A 21,620-nucleotide genomic window follows, 5' to 3' on the forward strand; every position below is an offset into this window, starting at 1 on the left:
TGTGCAGTGTTCTGTTGGTTACAGGTGAGTGCTAAGACCATCTCAGATTCAAGAGGAGAGAAACAGGATTTATTTCCAGATTAGAGGCCACTTTGTAGAAGAGTTTGGGAAATATTGTTGCAGTTGTTGTTCATTGTTGTTCACTTGCTCATTCATGTCTGACTCTTTGAGACCCCATGGACTGCAGCATACCAGGCTTCCCAGTCCTTCAGTATCTCCCAGAGTTTGCTCAAACTCATGTCCATTGAGTTGGTGATGCCCTCCAACCATCTCATCTTCTGTCGCCCCCTTCTCCTCCTGCCCTCAATCTTTCCCAGAATCAGGATCTTTTCCCGTGAGTTAGCTCTTTGCACTAGGTGGCCAAAGTATTTACAGTCTTCCACTTTGGCATCTGTGTCTCACTTATCTACTGATCAGACTGCCTCTACCTGGTTCTTATCTAGGAGGTAGTTACTGCATCTACTCAGAAGCTAAACTTCTTCCCTCCCTTTCTTTCCCTTGTCCCTAGTCAAGATGTCCACTTCAATAACAACTTCCCAGAGACACCTAAAAGACAGGACAGAGTAAAATAGGTGCTGGTGGGAATCCAAGAGAATATGGGTCAACAAGGAAGGAATAATCGTGAGAAGAGAGGTCTCATTGAGGAGTTGGCCATTATACTGAACTTTGGACAAGTAGAATTTTGACAGATTAAGAGTAGGGGAGAAAGATATGTCATTCCTACATGAGCAGAAGCACAGATGTGTAGAAAGGTGTGTTGTATAAGGAAAAGCTAATACTGCTAAAGAATTGGAACTTCAGACTCTAGTCACTGAGAAGCTAGCTTTTAAAAGCGGTTCTTTAGATCAATGGAACAGAATAGAAAGCCCAGAGATAAATCCACCTACCTATGAACACCTTATCTTTGACAAAGGAAGCAAGGATATACAATGGAAAAAAGACAACTTCTTTAACAAGTCGTGCTGGGAAAACTGGTCAACCACTTGTAAAAGAATGAAACTAGAACACCTTCTAACACCATACACAAAAATAAACTCAAAATGGATTAAAGATCTAAATGTAAGACCAGAAACTATAAAACTCCTAGAGGACAACATAGGCAAAACACTCTCTGACATAAATCACAGCAGGATCCTCTATGACCCACCTCCCAGAATATTGGAAATAAAAGCAAAACTAAACAAATGGGACCTAATGAAACTTAAAAGCTTTTGCACAACAAAGGAAACTATAAGCAAGGTGAAAAGATAGCCCTCAGAATGGGAGAAAATAATAGCAAATGAAGAAACAGACAAAGGATTAATCTCAAAAATATACAAGCAACTCCTGCAGCTCAATTCCAGAAAAATAAATGACCCAATCAAAAAATGGGCCAAAGAACTAAACAGACATTTCTCCAAAGAAGACATACAGATGGCTAACAAACACATGAAAAGATGCTCAACATCACTCATTATCAGAGAAATGCAAATCAAAACCACAATGAGGTACCATTACACGCCAGTCAGGATGGCTGCTATCCAAAAGTCTACAAGCAATAAATGCTGGAGAGGGTGTGGAGAAAAGGGAACCCTCTTACACTGTTGGTGGGAATGCAAACTAGTACAGCCACTATGGAAAACAGTGTGGAGATTTCTTAAAAAACTGGAAATAGAACTGCCATATGACCCAGCAATCCCACTTCTGGGCATACACACTGAGGAAACCAGATCTGAAAGAGACACGTGCACCCCAATGTTCATCACAGCACTGTTTATAATAGCCAGGACATGGAAGCAACCTAGATGCCCATCAGCAGATGGAATGGATAAGGAAGCTGTGGTACATATACACAATGGAATATTACTCAGCCATTAAAAAGAATACATTTGAATCAGTTCTAATGAGATGGATTAAACTGGAGCCCATTATACAGAGTGAAGTAAGCCAGAAAGATAAACACCAATACCGTATACTAATGCATATATATGGAATTTTAAAAAGATGGTAATGATAACCCTATCTGCAAAACAGAAAAAGAGACACAGATGTATAGAACAGATTTTGGCTCTGTGGAGAAGGTGAGGATGGGATGTTCTGAGAGAATAGCATTGAAACAAGTATACTATCAAGTGTGAAACAGATCACCAGCCCAGGTGGGATGCATGAGACAAGTGCTCAGGGCTGGTGCACTGGGAAGACCCAGAGGGATGGGATGGAGAGGGAGGTGGGAGGGGGGATCGGGATGGGGAACACATGTAAATCCACGGCTGATTTATGTCAATGTATGACAAAAAACACTACAATATTGTAAAGTAATTAGCCTCCAACTAATAAAAATAAATGAAAAAAAAAAAAGCAGTGCTTTAGGAAGATGACTCTGGCAAGAGTGTGGAAGATGCCTTGGAGAGGTGAGATTTGAGGGGGTAAAAGCTGGCTAATCTCTGTAAGGGTTAATATTATCTCCCTTTGAAAGGAAAGGAGAGAGGGTTTTCTCTTTTCTGGCCTATAAGAAATAGTAACAGTGACTCTTTCTCCAGACATGGTGGCATGAACAGATATGATTCATCGCTAGACATGGACACTTCCTTTAGCAAAGACTTGTCCAGATGTATTTGGACTGGATACTTGATAGGATTAGTCATCTCCTTGGGATTTCGTCTTCCCACCCTCCCTCATCCCAATGAATCTGTACCTCAGCAACCCTTCAATTTCACTGCCTTCAATTTCCCAAGCCCACCCCAAACCCTTGCCCTAGTTAAGAAGTCTAGACTTTGTGCTGTTTCTTCCATCATTCCCTCAAACTCTTTGTGGCAACCACAGAGAACTCACCATTCCTGGCATACCATATCCTATTTCACAGCCTTGTCTTTGCATATGATCTTTTCTCTACCCAAAGAATTCTTTTTATCACCTCTTCTTCCACCAGGCAAAATTCCTTGCCATCAATTAATACCAAATTTAAATGTCACCTCTGTGAAACATGATGCAGTAGGCTGCTACCAGTTGTCTCCTGTGATATTCTGTCTTCTACCGTAACATCTGTCCTATTATAGTGGTATGTGCCTTTCATGTTTATTTTGTGGATTAAATTGAGCCCTTTAAGGGAATAGACCTTACCATCTTTGTATCACTAGTATGTCTCATAGGAGTAGGTGGTCAGTAAATGTTACAGCAAAGAAGGAAGGAAAGTAGGAACTTTGTTAGACTCTTGCTAATTTAAATGTTATAAATGTTGTTCTGTGTTTCTGATCTAGAAATTCTGATACTCTGAATGAGCAGGGAGCTGTTATCATTCTATGCAGAACAGTGGCATTTAATTCTGCTCAGAAGAAGCTGGATTTCTGTTGATACAAGTTATCGAAGTAATCTGGAGAATTAACCAGTGAAAACCAGAGGTCCCAGAGCGGTAGAGCTCTATTCACAAGCCTTGTTTATTTCTAACAAACACTTTCCCAGAGGTGTCATGAACAGCATATTGCCGTGTCTCTCACACCCCAGTAACTATTAAAACTGGCAATGTTTTGCCTGGTTTCAAAGCTGCACAGGAGCCCTGTGTAGCCTGGGTTCATCAGTAATATTCTCTGAGCTGAAAGGCTGACATTCACAGGTAGTTTAGGTCATTGTCAGCTTCTGTGGTCTCCTTTTAAAACCTAAGGTCACACATTCATAAAAGCCTTCCTGACAGTGTGGATAATAGTGGGGAACTCAGCTTACACATATACTAAGCCCTAAAGTATGCTCCGTGGGCAGAGCTCAGCTTACTTGGGAGAAATTTGTTTGCACAGGGTTTCAGAGCCTGCGTAGATAGGATGTTTTCCCTTTTACCAAGAACACTGCCATGAACTGCTTTATATAACCAAGGCAGTGCCAGCAAGTTGGTAATGGTGGTGTTTTCACTACAGGTAGAATATGTAGACTAATGCTACATGTGCCTTCCTAAGCTTGAGATTAATGTAAAAGTGCTCATGGAGGACCTTTAAATTGTACCTGTTTTTTAATTACTCCCTTGGGTTATTTGCCAGTCTTATTAAACAACGGTATGTAAAGGTGTCACATTTTGCATACTTCTGAGTGAAACATTTTGATTTAATTTTATGCCTCTCAGTTTCAGTATCAGATGTTTTCACCACTTAGGTGACACATATATGAAAATGATAATTTTAAAACCTATAAATTATTGGTAATTCATTCCAACACCAAATAATTCTCCCTTATAGCTGTCCTTTAAAGAGGGGGCCCTCCTATTCCATCCAAGGATCACTAAGGTCTTGAAGCAGAGTGGTTGGTGAAGTGGGGGGGTGAAAAAAGTGGACTTTGGATGGCTCATGGCTGACTTACGTCCTAAAGCTGCCACTTATCAATGTGATGGGAGTCTCTTGACCTCAACTTTTCTAGGGATCAGTCCCTCGTCACAGATTTGTTGTAGATGAGATGTAGCCCTTAGAAGATGGTCAATAAACATTAGTTTCTGTCCTTTTTTCCTTGACAGGTCAGTAGGGATGCGGAGCTCATAATAAGCAGATGCCTCAAAGTAAAAAGTTAAGAAACAATGTCAGTTGGGCATATCCAAAATTAGAATATGGAAATGGGATCCAATTGACTGTAATTTGACTTGCAATTTCCCAGGAACACATTTATTATACCAGGCTGTGCCAATTTTGTGATTCTGTGCTACATTTATAATCACTATTACTTTAAAGGGTTCCTTAACTCTATAGCTTCTTTTTGTTGTTGTTTAGTCATTAAGTCGTGTCTGACTCTGCGACCCCATGGACTGTAGTCCGCCAGGCTCCTCTGTCCATGGGATTTTCCAGGCGAGAATACTGGGGTGGGTTGCCATTTCCTTCTCCAAGAGATCTTCCTGACCCAGGGATCGAATGCATGTCTCCTGCATTGCAGGTGGATTCTTCACCACTGAGCCACCTGGGAAGTCCCTATGGCTGCTTTAGCATCATCAAAATTTCTGTTGTAGAAATTAAAGGTCAGTTAAAGTTCTGTAGGTTTTGGTGAATGGAGCCCCAGCCCAAGTGTCAGTGATGTAAAATTTGTCTGTATTTACAAAATGTTACTTAATCACTCCTCCAAGGAGACAAGAATTAGTTCATTTAGTCCATATGATTAAATGAGAAATAAGAATGTAGCTCTTAAATAGTTAAATATGAAATATTTTCAAAGTTTCTTTTGTTAAAACTTGGTCAAAGACATTCTCTGTTTTCCTAATTCCTTTCTTTATATTTGATTTCTGAAGCTTTTGACACTTTTTAAAATAAAAATTCAAAACACAAAGAAAACACCATAGGTCTGTGGCTCAGTATCTAAGGGTCAGGCTTACAGAAAGCAAACAAGAACAGCCATTGATGATGGAAGCAGAGACCAAAACGTCTTCCATGTTCTACTTCATGAACTCAATCTGAAAGAAGAGATCTAGAGGAATGGCATAATCCCCAGACCAGAAGCATGTTCGTCAGGTAAATGCTCTGGCTTCAGTCCTCATCTGTTGAATGAGGTTCTCAGTTTCTCTGGTAGGCTTAGCAATTGTGGTAGGCTTAACAAGCCTTCCAGGTGATTCTGATGATAATAAAATTTGAGAACCATTAGTCTAGAACAGATTTTGAAAAGAGAAAAACAGAACCTTCAGAGTGTCACTGTGATAAAAATTTTATTTCATGCTTGAAGAGAAACAAAAAAATTAGCAGTGTGTATAGTCTTTAGATAAATATACTTCTAGGCTAAAGAGCTTTCTGAAAGCCAATATCACTAAAGAATGGCACTGTTTGGAAGACTCTCAGAAGTCAGTTGTCATAACTGACCGCTTTAATTCAGAAACAGTTTAACTGTCAGAATGAGGTTATAATCTACAAATATTCCATGGAAATAATTCCATGAAAGTAATTATATACAGAAGACATTTGATGCCCAAGTATTTTTAGGGTGCTCTGGGTTACACGGAATGAAAAATGTTTCCTTGAGAAGTCTTGCAAGAAGAGAACATGTTTAACTTTGTGTAAGCCAACACACTGCAGGACTTATATAATATGTGAACTATATACGCAGGACTTATATAATATGTGAAAGTGTAATTATGAATTTCCAAAAGAGGATATTCTCTTTTGTGTACGGTAGGTCTCTTCATTTCTGATGTTTTCCAGACTCGTTTGACCATGGAAACCTTTTCTATGGAGGGTCCTTTCTGACAGAATTTGGCAGAGTCTATCTAGGGAAATGCTGATGTGAATTATAGAATGACAGAATTTCTGTCTTGGAGCTATTTCTAGAAATCAATCAGTTGAATTCCTTAGTTCTGAGCACCTGGCTCACCCAAAGTCAGAGAGCTAGTTATTCCAGAGCCACTTGTAACCTCTAGTTTGTGCTGCTATCCTTGCAGATATTAGAATCTTCTTCAAACATCAAATTTCATGGATCAACACCCATTTCCTGCACACATATATATGGATGTAAATAAGTAAAATATTTTCTACCTGTCAGTTACAAAGTATCCTAACCATGGGCAATGCCACAAACTTCAGAATCAGAGTCTGGCTCCATCATCTCCTGCTAGTAAAACCAAATGGTGAGTTAATTAAACTCTACAAACCTCAGTTTCTTATGTGTAAAATTGGGGTAACAATTGTATCTATCTTCTGGGTGCTAACAAGAGGTAAACAAAAATAATCTGGATGGCATAGCACTGTGTTAGCCACACTGAAAATGTTCAATAAATGTTAGACCCAGCTTTGTTGACTGAATTAAAAATGTGCAATGATAAAAAATTACAGCCAAGTCCGCAATGTATTTAAAAGAATTTGCAATTTTATTAAATCAAAATAGATTGTACATGCATTTTGGGGACAAAATATTGTAAGCAGGTGCAAAACATTTATTCATTCTACAATGTTTGATGTGCAAATCAATTTGCAGATCCTTTGCAGTAACTCTACAACATTTGGGGTTTACCAGCTACAGGTTAAGAACCAGTGGCCTGTGTCAATGCATTTTTAAAATTAATTAATTGATTTTAATTGGAGGATAATTATAATACTGTGAAGGTTGTCAATGCATTTTCATTTAAAAATAGACTGTTTAAAAACATTGACATGAAGAAAGGGCCTTCTGCCTTCTGCCTTCTTCGTTCCAGTATTTCTGTGTTTGAATTCCCTTGCAGTTGATTTTTTATGGGTCTGTTTGCACATGTTCAAAACCCATTTCGTGTGATCTGATCGTCTGCAGTCCTGAACATTTGGCCAGTATCTTCCTCACAGTAACATTTTATCCCAAGTAAAACCTCTTCCGGAAGAAACCACTCTATCAATCAATTAACGACATGACGTGCCCAGCATTTGAGTAGATACCTGTGGATAGATAGAAGGCATTTGAAACCTCTTTTATCACTTGAAGGAACTTACAATGTAGTTGAAGGAACAAAGTCATCATTTGAGAGTATGCAAGTGCTATACTGATGGTGCTGGTTGAAAATGGCACTTTCCAAAAATGTTCAGAAAAGGGCAAAATCAGTGTAGGAGAAGATTTGCAAAGCTCCATGAAGGCACATTGAAATGCAAAAATACTGAATTAAGAATCAAGATTTAGGTTCTAGTCCAGGCTTTGAAACTATTAACAATTGGGCTAGATTTTAACTTTTCTAGATATTAGTTTTCTTACCTATAAAATGAACAATTGGATTGGGCTCTGACTGCTCCCACTGAAGATGGGAGACCTGTATCCCCAGTGTGCATCTTCACATCGATCACTCACACAGCCCTCTGAGATAGGTACTATTCAGAGATGGTAGCCCCCATTTTTCAGATGCAGTCACTGAGGCTAGCAAGGTTGTATTATCTACTACAACCTAGCTAATAAGTGACTATTCCAATACTCCCACCCAGGTTTTCCCCATTCTGGCCTCTTTTCTTTTAACCACAAGGCCAATTTTTTCCTTTGAGGGGATGGGGAAAGGGTTTAAGCTGGCTGGACCTTCTGAGATGGGTAAGGGCAGAGATAGAGTTACACTGTGTGTCTAACTCAGTCCCCAGAGTACATAGTAATTTATAGTTCAGCTCCCTCCCTAAATCCCAGAAAGCCTATAATATGAGGTTATTTCTGTCCCCAGACACCAGCATTATTATGGAGATCAGCTGAGCATGAACTGTTGCTTATTCATTAACCTCTTCTTTTTTAAGTGTTTCTTTTTTTCATTTTTTAATTCTTTGGTCATTTAAAAATTGCTTTTTTATAAGTTCTCTTTGATTTCTCAAATAACTCTTCCTATTGTTTCTGTACACATACAGAAAGACTATTTTCTCTCTTATGAATCATTAGCCTGTAAATAATCACTATTATCACATGATGTTTGGGCTGCCTGACTTTCATCTGTTTTTGCTCCACTAACAGTTCAGAACCCTTCTAGCTGTGATGTTTTTCTCTAATCAGTGCTGTTTGCCTTCTATCCTTGCATGGTCTGCTTGAATCTGTCTAGAGATGGAAAAGCCTATGATAGTAATCATGGACTTTACTGAGTGCTTACTTTGTTTGGGATACTGTTTGTGAATGAAAAATGTTACCTGCCATGTCAGTAAAAAAGGGCTGTTGCAACCATCATGCCATCACATTACAACCACCCGGATGGTGAGCCCTGGGGGAATTCAGGATAGAACTATAATGCCCACATTAAATCATCAGACACTGTGGGCACCACCCCTCCCCCCACCTTGCACCTTGAGGACACTCAAGATGAGAAAACACAGGATACTGGCCCCAGATAGCTGAGGTGCATATCGAAGGCATGATTTTGGTGAGCCAGGAATCTTGTATCTTCTACACAGAAATGTGCTAAATTCCTTGAGTTATCAGATTTTTTTTTTTTAGTTGACAGCAATCTTTTGATGTTCTGATTACCTGATCTTTGTTGCAAAAGCTCCTGTATATTTTTTGCCTCTTTGGGGCAGTTTCTCAGGGTTTTCTGAGATTCTGGGTCCCGAGTTTAAGTCCTCAGTTTTGACCTAACTCTCAACTTTTAGTGTGTCCTTTTTTTCAGTCTATTAATCCATAGTCAAGGTGTCTTGTGTATAATCTTTACAACCACCCCTAATAGAAGCTAGGAGCTGCTATTGTTCCCATTTTACAAATAAGGAAATTGATACAAATAAGAACATTGAGATGAAAGTAATTTGTCCAAAGTTGCTGAGTCAATTTAGCAAGGTCAAGTCAAACTCAAGAAGAGTTTGGCACCAAAACCTAAGCCCTTAACCTTGAGACTACACTTCTGTCTTTCCAAAGGAAAGAAGTAGGATGTATATGTGGGAGGATCAGTTATATCACCTCTTCTCGTTGTTAAGATTGAGCTGGTTTAGAAGGAGTTTATTTGAGCAATGTAGGAAGATTATTTAGGCAAGGATAATATTAGCAGCAAGGAAAGGAAATTAAGAAAGGGAACATTTTGGATCTACATTTACCTCTCATAGACACCTCTGTTCTGAATGGAGGGCTGTTTCCTGACCAATTTTCCTAGTGAAAGAAGTTATTCACAGCTGAGGAAAGCAGGCCCCATGGCTGGCAGGACTGGACTGTCACTACTATCGCAGTTGGTAGTAAGAGTGGGAGACGTTAATAGCTTACTGTCATTTCTAACATATTTTAATAATTGACAGAATAAAAACTGATGTTTATCTTTTAAAAAGTCAAGAAAGTCTTCAAAAATTACTTCCTCCAGCTTATCACCTCTGCTTTCTTATTGTCATGATGAAATCACGTCTCATATTTTCCCCTCTTTCTTTCGCTAAGAGCAGGGCTTTAAATTATTAAAGGAGAGGGGTGTCAAGGCTTCTGCTTTGCTGTTTCTCTCCTCACTGCTTTGAGACTAGGTTGACTCTTTGGGCTTTCCTGTTGCTGCCCTGGAAAGATTCCTTCTCTGTTGGGCGTCACGTCCCAGCCTTGCTTCGTGTCTGCAGACATGCAGGGCAGAGTTTAGGCTGCTGAATGGAGCAGAGGAATGTTTGAGTGGCAGGGGCAGGGGGTTGTTGACTTTACCTAAAATATTTTCTGAAAATAGCTCATACAGTGTTATGTTTTGTAGCTCCCTCAGCTCTTCTGTGACCCCCGCTTTTAAATAAATGTGTAGAGTTATGGTGTGTACAGAGGAAGTTAGAAAATGAACCCCACTGTTCCTATCTCCACAGGCATCTGTGCGGGTGGGACAGGGTGAATGGGCTCTTTGGGAATTCTAAAGGGAATCCTCTAGAGCCAAATTCCTCAACCAGGGCAAACCTCCATCAGCTGTGTAAATACTGTGGCAGCGTGAGGAGGCCACAGGCAGTTTCCTGATAGTCAGCTACTGTGCCCAGGTAGTTAAAAGGATTCATGTTCCATCCTGAGCTTGCAGGATGTGAGTTGAATCTTGTAGTCCCTGATGAGTGGGTGGATGGCTAGAAATTTTCTCTGTACTTTTGTTTAGGAGGGAAGGCAAGTCTGATGGTGATAGATAGGGCTGACTGATAAAGCCACAATGAAAAGAGGGCTTCTGGGTATCTGAGTGAAGGGGGGGGCGGGGGTGGAAACCTCTGGAGACTGGGGACAGAATTGGATACTCATAAGCAGACGTTTATCTCAGTTCAAGAAATTCCTGGGACCAGGCTTCGGACATTGTGCTCTGAAGTTATTTATTTAACTATTCTTTAGAGTGGGAACTTAAATGCAGTTCATGTATCTAGTTTCGTTTCCCCACAACATCTAAAAGAATGCAGCACTCCTGAAGGCTTCCTGTCCACCTGCCCGTGCCTGCGCCTCTGTAGGGAGTTGGTTTGCAGCTGCATTAACCTCAGCTCTTCCTCACACACAAATCTGGATGCTTGCCCCAGCTCCTGGATCTGCAGTCATTTTAGTGTTTTTATGCTTATTCTGCAGGCTTCATCACTCTGACATCCAATTTGTTTGTTTAGCTCAAAATGAATGGGCATGGAGACAAAACAGCTAGGTATAAGCAGTCCTCTGTGTACATCTGTACATAATGTACTCCTAAAAATATGAACTAATTCGCAAAACTCAAATCATAGACTTACGTATTATAAACAGCATTCTAGGACCAAAGAACTAAAAGTACTAGAAAATCCCTAAATGTATCTTGTTTTCACAGATAGTTTTTGATTGTGTATTTCTAGCATTTTGTCTGAGCTCTTTAGTTTAATGCTTTCCCTCACTGCTGGATATAGAGAATACTGGCTGAAGTCCAACCATCCTCCAGTTGAGACCAAAGTGTGTCTGCTTTTAGCTTGGCCACTGTTTTCTGTTTTCATCGCAATTGTGTTAAATTTATGAGCTCTATCCTTATCAATAGTACCAGTATTTATTTTTCCATTTTCAGTCCCACTTTTATTGATATATATGGATAAAAAGGATAAAATCGATCAAGATAGTCAAATAATTACTTAAACAAATACTCTTTTTTAATTGAAGCATAGTTGTTTATAGTATCATGTTAGTTTCAGATGTACAGCATAGTGATTCAGATTTTCTCTTTGCAGATTATATTTCATTATAAGTTATTACAAGGTGTCAGACATTATTCCCTGGGCTGTGCAATAAATCCTTGTTGCTTATCTACTTTATGTATAGTATAAACAAGTACTCTTGTACAAAGATGTCACCATACACCCAAAGAGAACAACTATATCTGCCATTATCCATTTCTCCATGCCCAATTTAAGTGCTTTGTTTCTCTCTTTTTTTTAATTCTCTCAACTTGCCTCAACCATTCCTGGAATGACCAGATACCAGTGTGCATACAGTTGTGGATATGTTTTCTCAAAGTGAGCAACTTTCTGACATTGGTCAATGGTCCCAAACCACAGGAATTGATGGAAGACTATTTCAGAGGCAGTTGCTTGTTTCCTGTGTGCTTTATGAACAACTCTGCCTCAAACTGTTCTGAGAGGTCTATCATCCAGGTAGACCTCAGAGTATCTTTTGTATATTGTAGTTGTTTTCTTCAAGACAGTAGAATGTTTGAACTGTTGTTTTCTTTTCATTGTTAAGGTTCAAATGTGTTAGACATGCATACAGATAGTTGTGACTAAGAATTTAATTAAGAGAGATTCCAAAAAGGATGGAAGAAATGGAAACCAATAGAAAATCTAGATTTTTTTTTTGTCTTTTGTTAGCACATTTATGGGTTCCTTGTGAGGATATGGAACAACAGACTGGTTCCAAATCCAGAAAGGAGTATGTCAAGGCTGTATATTGTCACCCTGCTTATTCAACTTACATGCAGAGTACATCATGAGAAACGCTGGGCTGGATGAAGCACAAGCTGGAATCAAGATTGCCGGGAGAAATATCAATAACCTCAGATATGCAGATGACACCACCCTTATGGCAGAAAGTGAAGAAGAACTAAAGAGCCTCTTGATGAAAGTGAAAGAGGAGAGTAAAAAGTTGGCTTAAAATGCAACATTCAGAAAACTAAGATCATGGCATCTGGTCCCATCACTTCATGGCAAATAGATGGGGAAACAATGGAAACAATGGCTGACTTTATTTGGGGGGGTTTTAAAATCACTGTAGATAGTGACTCAGCTATGAAATTAAAAGATGGTTACTCCTTGGAAGAAAAGTTATGACCAACCTAGACAGCGTATTAAAAAGAAGAGACATTACTATACCAACAAAGGCCTGTCTAGTCAAAGCTATGGTTTTTGCAGTGGTCATGTATGGATGTGGAGAAGGCAGTGGCACCCCACTCCAGTACTCTTGCCTGGAGAATCCCAGGGACGGAGGAGCCTGGTGGGCTGCTGTCTATGGGGTTGCACAGAGTCAGACACGACTGAAGCGACTTAGCAGCAGCAGCAGCAGCATGTATGGATGTGCGAGTTGGACTATAAAGAAAGCTGAGTGCTGAAGAATTGATGCTTCTGAACTGTGGTGTTGGAGAAGACTCTTGAGATCCCTTGGACTGCAAGGAGAGCCAACCAGTCCATCCTAAAGGAAATCAGTCCTGAATATTCATTGGAAGGACTGATGCTGAAGCTGAAATTCCAATACTTTGGCCACCTGATGCGAAGGACTGACTCATTGGAAAGGACCCTGATGCTGGGAAAGATTGAAGGCGGGAGGAAAAGGGGATGACAGAGGATAAGATGGTTGGATGACATCACCAACGCAATGGACATGAGTTTGAGTATGCTCCAGGAGTTGGTGATAGACAGGGAAGCCTGGTGTGCTGCAGTCCATGGGGTTGCAAAAAGTTGAACATGACTGAGCGACTAAACTGAACTGAACTATGAGGATAATCCAGTGATATAATATATTATGCTGGACTTCATCTACATCTTAATGTCACACAAAAATAGATCTGAGAAGCAATGTGGTAGTATTAGTAACAGCACAGACTTTGAAGGAAGACAGAGAGTTTGGATCTACCACTTTCTAACTGTATGACCTTGAGTGAGTTATTTAACCTTGCTGAGCCTCAGTATCCTCATTCATAAAATGCATATAATTATGTCCATCTCTCAAGGTCATGTTAACTTAAAAAAATGTACAATTTAAAAATTGAGAAATCTGTTTTATTTGGCAGACTTTCTGAAGGCTTCAAGCCCAGGAGGCAACCTCTCAGAATTGTTCAGAGGGACTGTTTGGAAGTGGTAAGGGAGAAGCCAGGAGATATAAGAGTTTTTGCAACAAATAACAGGCAGTAAAGATATCAAAAGATTCCTGTTAAATCAAGACAACCGGATATTTCAAGTTAATGAATTTAGCACTTTTCTATGTATGGGAAGATGAAAAAGTCTGGACTCATGGGAACCCTCCTTTGATATGCACCTCAGCTATCTGGGGCCAGTATCTGTCTCATCGTGAGCCCCCTCAGGGTGGACCCTGGGGGTCGCTGCAGTGACCTAAGGCTTGGCAGTGGGGCAGCTTGTTCACCTCTATCCTGATTTCCTTCAGGACTTACTGTTGGGGCTGCTGTAGTGGATTGATGGCTTGCAACAGCCTTTGTTTACTGATACGGTGGCAACATTTTTCATTCACAGTCATTATAAAAGATTAAACCTATATTTTAAAAATTTCTGTGATCTCATCCTGTGTTAGTCAACCAACGTAGGTTTGCTTAAAGATTTCCTTGCTGTGGTCTAAAAACCTGTGTTTCTTCATTTCATCTTTAACAGCTAGCTATTGGCCAAATGAAAACCCTAACTGTGATGGAGAGGGAATGGAGGATGGCTGAGGGCACGTGTATGCAAGTGTATTTTAGGGTTAGACCAGGTGGGCCTGAGTGGTGGTGCCATCATCTTCTCTCTGTGGGTGGCTTTTCATAAATCAGTGTTAATTGAGGGTGTGGATAGACAGAGGACTGTTTCTTCAAAAAGATTGGAATGCTACTGATCTAGCCTTCATATCATCACATCTTATCACCATTTATCTGGATATATGATGTTAGAAGTTTTTTGGAAATTGAAATATGAGGTGACATAAACCACCTGTTTTCTTGTGACAGAATTCCAAATCAGATAACTGGAAATAGAACTCAGAGAGGAGGTTTGAGAGGGTAGAGAATTCTGATTTCCTCAGAATCTAAGTAGTAGTGGGCTGATGAAACACTTGAAACCAAATCATAGATTCTTGCATGTACAATCTGTAAGCTTTTAGAATTATTTACCCTTGGTTTCTTTTTAAAGGTCATGATAAAATGATAGTTTGTCATACTCTTCCATAAATTCTAGTTTCATTTGAAAACACTAGTTTCTCATATCAGATTCCTTACAGAATTATGAACCAAATTCAGGTCCTGGAGTGAGGAGACCTGGATTCAAATCTACTGTCTGCCATTTATTAGCTATATGACCTTGGGTGAAAAGATTCTTGAATGATTCTCAGTTGATTCATTTGTAAAATGTGTATATCAATACCTACATTAGTTAGTTGTTTTGAGAACTAAATGAGAAAATGTTTTAAAATTTTTTGTAAGGTTTCCCACTGCAATAAAGAGTCTAAATAATACAGTAGATCATCACAGGATTCTGCTATATCCTGTAAAGCAGGGGTCCCCAACCCCCAGGTCATGGACCAGTACCAGTCAGTGGTCTGTTAGGAACCAGACTGCACGAGAGGAGTTGAGGGGCCAGGGGGGACGTGAAGCTTGCTCTATATTTACAGTCACTTTTGTGGCTCAGCTGGTAAAGAATCCACCTGCAATGTGGGAGACCTCAGTTCGATCCCTGGGTTGGGAAGACCTCCTGGAGAAGGGAAAGGCTACCTACTCCAGTATTCTGGCCTGGAGAATTCCATGGTCTGTATAGTCCATGGGGTCACAAAGAGTCAGACACAACTGAGCAACTTTCACTTTCACTTTCTCTATCCCCATCTCCTTACTACCTGAGCTCGGCCTCCTATCATGTCAGCAGTGACATAATAAATATAATGAGCTTGAATCATCCCCAAACCATTACCTCCACCCCTGTCCATGGAAAAATTGTCTTCCACGAAACTAATCCCTGGTGCCAAAAAGGTTGGGGACGGCTGCTGTAAGACGTAAACAAAAGAACAAACAAAGATCTGTATAGCATCATTTGCTAACGTCTGAGTCCCTTGGACTGCAAGGAGATCCAACCAGTTCATCCTAAAGGAGATCAGTCCTGGGTGTTCATTGGAAGGACTGATGTTGAAGCTGAAACTCCAATACTTTGGCCACCTGATGTGAAGAGCTGACTCATTTCAAAAGACCCTGATGCTGGGAAAGATTGAGGGCAGGAGGAGAAGGGGACGACAGAGGATGAGATGGTTGGATGGCATCACTGACTCGATGGACATGGATTTGGGTGGACTCCAGGAGTTGGTGATGGACAGGGAAGCCTAGTGTGTTGTGGTTCATGGGGTTGCAAAGAGTTGGACACGACTGAGCGACTGAACTGAACTGAGACTAATAATGAGGAGTATAAACAAGTGTCTGTGACATACTTATTTTTAATGTAACACTTTCCTATGAAATATTAGGGCAAGGGCCAAGGCCAAGAAATATTTAGGTTTCCCACAACAACTTCCCCTCCAGGAAATGGTAAGAGCAAGATGAGAAAAAATTTCCACTTTAGCACAGAGAGCATTTCTTCTGTTGCTTAGGAGGACTTTATATTTTTAAAAAGAAAGTTAGTTTAGCCTAAGTTCTAAAGAGCCTCCTTCAAAAAAAGTCTTATTCTTGAAGAAATAAAGCTATCACTTAGGAAAAGTACAGCTGTTTGGGCCCATCAAGTTGTGACTTAACTGTGGCAAGAGAATGAACGTTTCTTGAAGTCCTACATCTCGATTCTTTTAAAAAAATATTTATTTATTTGGCTGCATGGGGTCTTAGTTGCTGGATCTTCATTGTGTCACGTGGGATCTTTCACTGCAGTGCGCAGACTCTCTCATTGTGACCTCAGGCTCCAGAGCATGTGGGCTTCAGTAGTTGCTCACTGTGCCGCTCAGGCTTGGTTGCCCTGCGGCATGTGGGATCTTAGTTCCCAGACCAGGACTCAAACCTGTGATTCCTGCACTGCAAGGCAGATTCTTAACCACTGGACCACCAGAGAAGTCCCATATACCTTTATTCTTGGATGAGGAGTGGCAACATGCTTGGGGACCATCAGTCTTCATTTAGTCATAATGAATAATAGGAGAAAATCACTAAATGTGTTCCAGTTAGTCATTCAGTTGATAAGTATGCTTAAGAGCTTATAATGTACAAGGGGTTGCTAGGGTTTATAGTGGGTACAGGAGGAGGGCATTGGGGGTAGTTGTGCAAAGATGTATGAGTTACAGTTGGATCTCAGAGAAGCTTAGACTCATGTGGAGGAATGGAGTATACACAAACCTATCACAAGATACAAAGAGTAGTTTCATGTCAGAGTGCAAAATGTATGATAGTTCAGACGAGTGAGAGGTCATTTTCATTTGGGGAATCAGAAAAGAATTAATGAAGGAAGGTGCGTTTGAGCCACGTGTTGAGGCTTAGTTGTCTTTGCACAAGCGGAGTAAGGAAGAGTGAGTATTTCTGGTATAGGAGAAATCAAGACCAAGACACCAGAGTGGGTAAATGAAAGAAGCATGAGGAGAAGAAAGGGAAATAAGACAAAAATTTGAACTCTGGGTCAAAGGGAAAAGGAACATTGTATATCAGAAAGCGCAGTGACTTGGTTTAAAATAGGAAGGTATTGTATTTCCTTGTTTCTAAGAGTCACATTTTTCTTCCTCATTTTAATGTTTTTGAAATAAAAAAATCTTGCAATGGATATGTATATTTAGTGTAATATTTCTTTATTGCCTAAAAAAAGTTTTAAATCAGTTGTATATCCACAATTGATGGAAATACTTTAATATTTTAAAATTTGAATTATTTCACACACAAACACCCACTTTATAGGCTTTTCAGAGAAATAAGTAAAATAATGTGTGCAGCACTGGTCACATAATGGGTTCAATGAACTTACTGTTTTTAAAAAATAAAGTTGAACTAACTCTGATAGGCAAGGAAAAAGTATAGAAGGACTTCAAAAAGAGAGAGGTGATCAATCAAACTGTGACATCCAAATTGCTAAAAATTTTAAGAATCAGTTTTGGGAAGAGCCCATCTGGGACACTATTACAATAGTCTAGGCAAGAGTTAGGAAAGAGCTAATCTAGGGGAGAACTAGTGAGAGTGAATATGACCTGTGCCTTGCCTTGGAGACGCCGTTAACAGGATTTGCTAAGCAATAGCGTGCCACAAAGGAAGAAGCAGACATAATGGAAAGGTTTGTACAGAAATAGAAGATATGGGGTGTGATTTATAAGAAAAAACATGTACTTGGTCATTCAGATGATCAAAACTTATTGATGGTGCTCAGTCATGTCCCACTCTTTGCGACCCCATGGACTGTAGCCTGCCAGGCTCCTCCGTCCTTGGAACTTTCCAGGCAAGAATACTGAAGTGGGTTGCCATTTCTCACTCCGGGAGCTCTTCCCTACCTAGGGATCAAACCCACATCTCTTGTGTCTCCTGCATTGCCCCATGGAGTCTATACCACTAACGCCCCCTGGGCAGTCTCATTTACATTTGATCGTCATGCACAGTTCCTGACTTACAGCTCCCCAAACCCTTTGAATTTTCTAAGTGCCGAGACTGACAAAGGTGTCTCATGTTATGATAATGAAATGATTTTCAGGCCTCACTAAGGTTGGGGGCTGGTTGCCAGGAGAGCCAACCTTGTGATTGAAGACTTCCAGAGAGGGGAAAGGGCCTGGAGGTTGAACCAGTCAACAAGGGCCAATGATTTAATCCACCATGATGGTGTACTGATGCCTCCATGAACACCCAAAAAGGCAGAGTTCAGAGAGCTGCTGGATTGGGAAACACATGGAGATGAGGGAGAGTGCTGCAGTAGGAGAAGGCATAGGCACTCCACACCCTCCCCATAGCTATGCAGCTCTTCTGACTGACTACTTCTGAGTGATGTTAGCTATTCTAGCAAATTAATTGAACTCAAAGAGGAGGTCATGGGAACCTCTGATTTATAGCTGGTTAGTCAGTACTACAGGTAACAACATGGGCTTGTGACTGGTGTCGAAGACCAAGGAGAGGGTCATGGGAACTACTAATCTATAGCTTTGACCTTCAACTTGAGCCCAAAATGGGGAAAGCCATCTTATAGAACTGAACCCTTTACTTGTGGAACCTGATGTTTAGAGTCATTCTCGTAAGTGATGCTTGAAGCCATAGATACACATACGATTTTTAAATAAAGGGAATATAGAGGGAAAAGAGAAAAGAACTAAGGATGGAAACTCTAGGGAAAATCAACATGTAGACAATTTATTGAAAATGAAACAGAGGAACCAGAAAAACAAGTTTGGAGAACTAGAAAAGGATTGTGTTGAGGTATGTTCCATCTATAAACAGAAATTAGATCAGTGGAGTAGGATAGAAAGTCCAGAGATAAATCCATACACCTATGGTCATCTACTCTATGACAAAGGAGGCAGGAATACAATGGAGAAAAGGCAGTCTTTCACTGTCACTTCAATAAGTGGTGCTGGGAAAACTGGACCACTATATGTAAAAGAATGAAATTAGAACATTCTCTAACACCATACACAAAAATAAACTCACAATAAATAAAAATCTTGGAGGAGAACATAAGCAGAACACCCTCTGACATAAATCACAGCAAGATATTGTATCCACCTCCTGGAGCAATGAAAATAAAAACAAATGGGTGGGATCTAATTAAACTTACAAGTTTTTGCACAGCAAAGCAGAGCATAAACAAAATAAAAAATAATCTGCAGAGAAAATCATAATTTGAAAAGATACATGTGCCCCAGTGTTCACTGCAGCACTCTTTACAATAGCCAGGAAATGGAAGCAACCTAAATATTCATCAATGGAAGAATGGAAAAAGAAGATGTGGTATGTCCTGGTGCTAAGTCGCTTCAGTTGTGTCCGATTCTTTGTGACCCCATGGACTGTAGCCCTCTAGGCTCCTCCGTCCATGGAATTCTCCAGGCAAGAATACTGGAATGGGTATCCAATCCCTTCTCCAGGGCATCTTCCTGACCCAGGGATTGAACCCAAGTCTCCTGCATTGCAAGTAGATTCTTTACCACCTGAGCCACCAGGGAAGATATGGAATATCACTCAGCCTTAAAAAAAGGATGAAATAATGCCATTTGTAGCAATATGGGTGGATCTGGAGACTGAAGTAAGTCAGAGCAAGATAAATATTATATGATATTGCTTATATGTAAAAGCTTAAAAAATGGTGCAAATGAACCTATTTACAAAACAGAAATAGAGTCACAGATGTAGAAAACAAACTTATGGATACCAAAGGGAAAGGGGGAGGGGAAAAAATTGGGAGATTGGGATGGACATAGGCTCTCTACTCTATATGAAGTAGATAACTAATAAGGGCTTACTGATAGCATAGGGAACTGCTTGATATTCTGTAATGACCTATAGGGAATAGAATGTAAAAAAGAGTGGAATATATATATATATATGTATAACTGATTCCCTTTGCCATACAACAGAAACTAACACAATTATTATTGTGTTGTCTATTCTTTTAAAAATAGATCTTAAAAATTCTCATCACAAGAGATACCTTTTTCTTTGCCCACCTAAGTTGTCCTTGAATATATCAGCATTTGGCTGCCATTATTATTTTTTTTTTTTTTTGCTTCTTTCTCTTTTTTCCTTTTGCAGCAATTTCTGAGCTCTTTTTTTTTTTGACCTACATTTCTGTGGCTGCTTTAGTATTTTTCTCCCCCTCTTGACTGTGTGCTTGTGGGAAAATGCAGAGCACAGACTATCTGAGGCAGCCCCTTTGGATGATCCAACACTGATGCTTAAGAATATCAGGGAAAGAAATGAAACCACATGCGCAAATCATTGAGGCAATCTCCTGGTGTTCCACTTTTGAGGCAATCCAACACTAATAATAATACCACATGGTTTAGGGTCTAAGCACAGACCTACCCTGATTCACCTTAAAATTTCCTGGAAAAGATGCTCTTGTCTCTCATATAGACATTTTTTTCGACCTTGCCACGGCTTAGTCTCCCTCCATCCACTGTCCCCCAACCAGAGGTGGAAGCCACATCCCCTGTAGTGGAAGCTTGGAGTCTTAAACACTGAACTGCCAGGGAAGTCCTACCTTGCCTCTCACATAGAACCTTCCAACTCCTCCTCAGCTCTTGTACTTTGTTGATGTTTCTATTTTTATGTCATTTTGTACAGTAATTAGTTTTTCCTTTACCTTGCCACTCCGGGTCCTTTAAATGGGCTCATATCCACAGAGGCTAGCTTAAATTTTGAAAGTTACTGGGTAACTTATGTTGAATGCATTATGCACTCATAGACAGTGGTAGTCTTGTATTTTTCATAATCGCATTTTCATGTGATAATGTATTATACATCTAGAGCCTGTTGGCAGTGCATTTAGTTCTACTGTGGGAAACTTGTAGGCATGGATTAGGTTTGGTTTTGATTTTCCTGCTAATGGGGATTATGATGTTGAATTTCAGTACACTACTAAATACCTGACTTTCTTAATGTGTCAGTTTTATGTGCAGAAGCAGAATTGACTTTATTGAGGATAACGAGAACACACATTTTCTTAGTATGTTTTTGTTGTTGAAGAAATGAAGTGAAGTGAAGTAAAAGTAGCTCAGTCGTGTCTGACTCTTTGCAGCCCCATGGACTATACAGTCCATAGAATTCTCCAGGCTAGAATACTGGAGTGGGTAGCCTTTCCCTTCTCCAGGGGATTTCCCCAATCCAGGGATTGAACCAGGTCTCCCACATTGCAGGTGGATTCTTTACCAGCTGAGCCACAAGGGAAACCCAAGAATACTAGAGTGGATAACCTATCCCTTCTCCAGCGCATTTTCCTGACCCAGGAATCAAACTGAGGTCTTCTGCATTGCAGGTGGATTCTTTACCAACTATCTTGTTTCCATTTTTAATAATGGGTTTGATAACTTTCTTGTTAACCAAATTAACAAGAGTGGGTAGCCACTCTTTAAAGGAGAGCGATTGAAGGATGCCAGGACCTTAAAGATTATAATTTACTGAGTCTGGGTCAAGAGTTGGGCATCTTATTTTTAGAAGCTTCTCTAATTTTCTAAGGCACACC

General features: G+C 40.1%; 1 long non-coding RNA gene across 11 annotated transcripts in view; it reads left to right on the forward strand.

The window, feature by feature from the left end:
• The window catches only part of LOC122436750, a 118,535-nt gene that overhangs the window by 18,555 nt on the left and 78,360 nt on the right, over window positions 1-21,620 (forward strand). For 8 of the 11 annotated variants that reach the window (XR_006268108.1, XR_006268103.1, XR_006268107.1 and 5 more), the window contains one exon: window positions 6,368-6,553. The exons of 2 other annotated variants lie outside the window; for them this stretch is intronic. This is a non-coding gene — a long non-coding RNA (uncharacterized LOC122436750). Of the gene's footprint in view, window positions 1-4,829; window positions 5,451-6,367; window positions 6,554-21,620 lie in introns of those variants that run through there. One more of the 11 variants, XR_006268102.1, reaches the window with a different exon arrangement.

Source organism: Cervus canadensis, chromosome 2 (genome assembly GCF_019320065.1).
Source record: "Cervus canadensis isolate Bull #8, Minnesota chromosome 2, ASM1932006v1, whole genome shotgun sequence".
Lineage (NCBI taxonomy): Eukaryota > Metazoa > Chordata > Mammalia > Artiodactyla > Cervidae > Cervus > Cervus canadensis.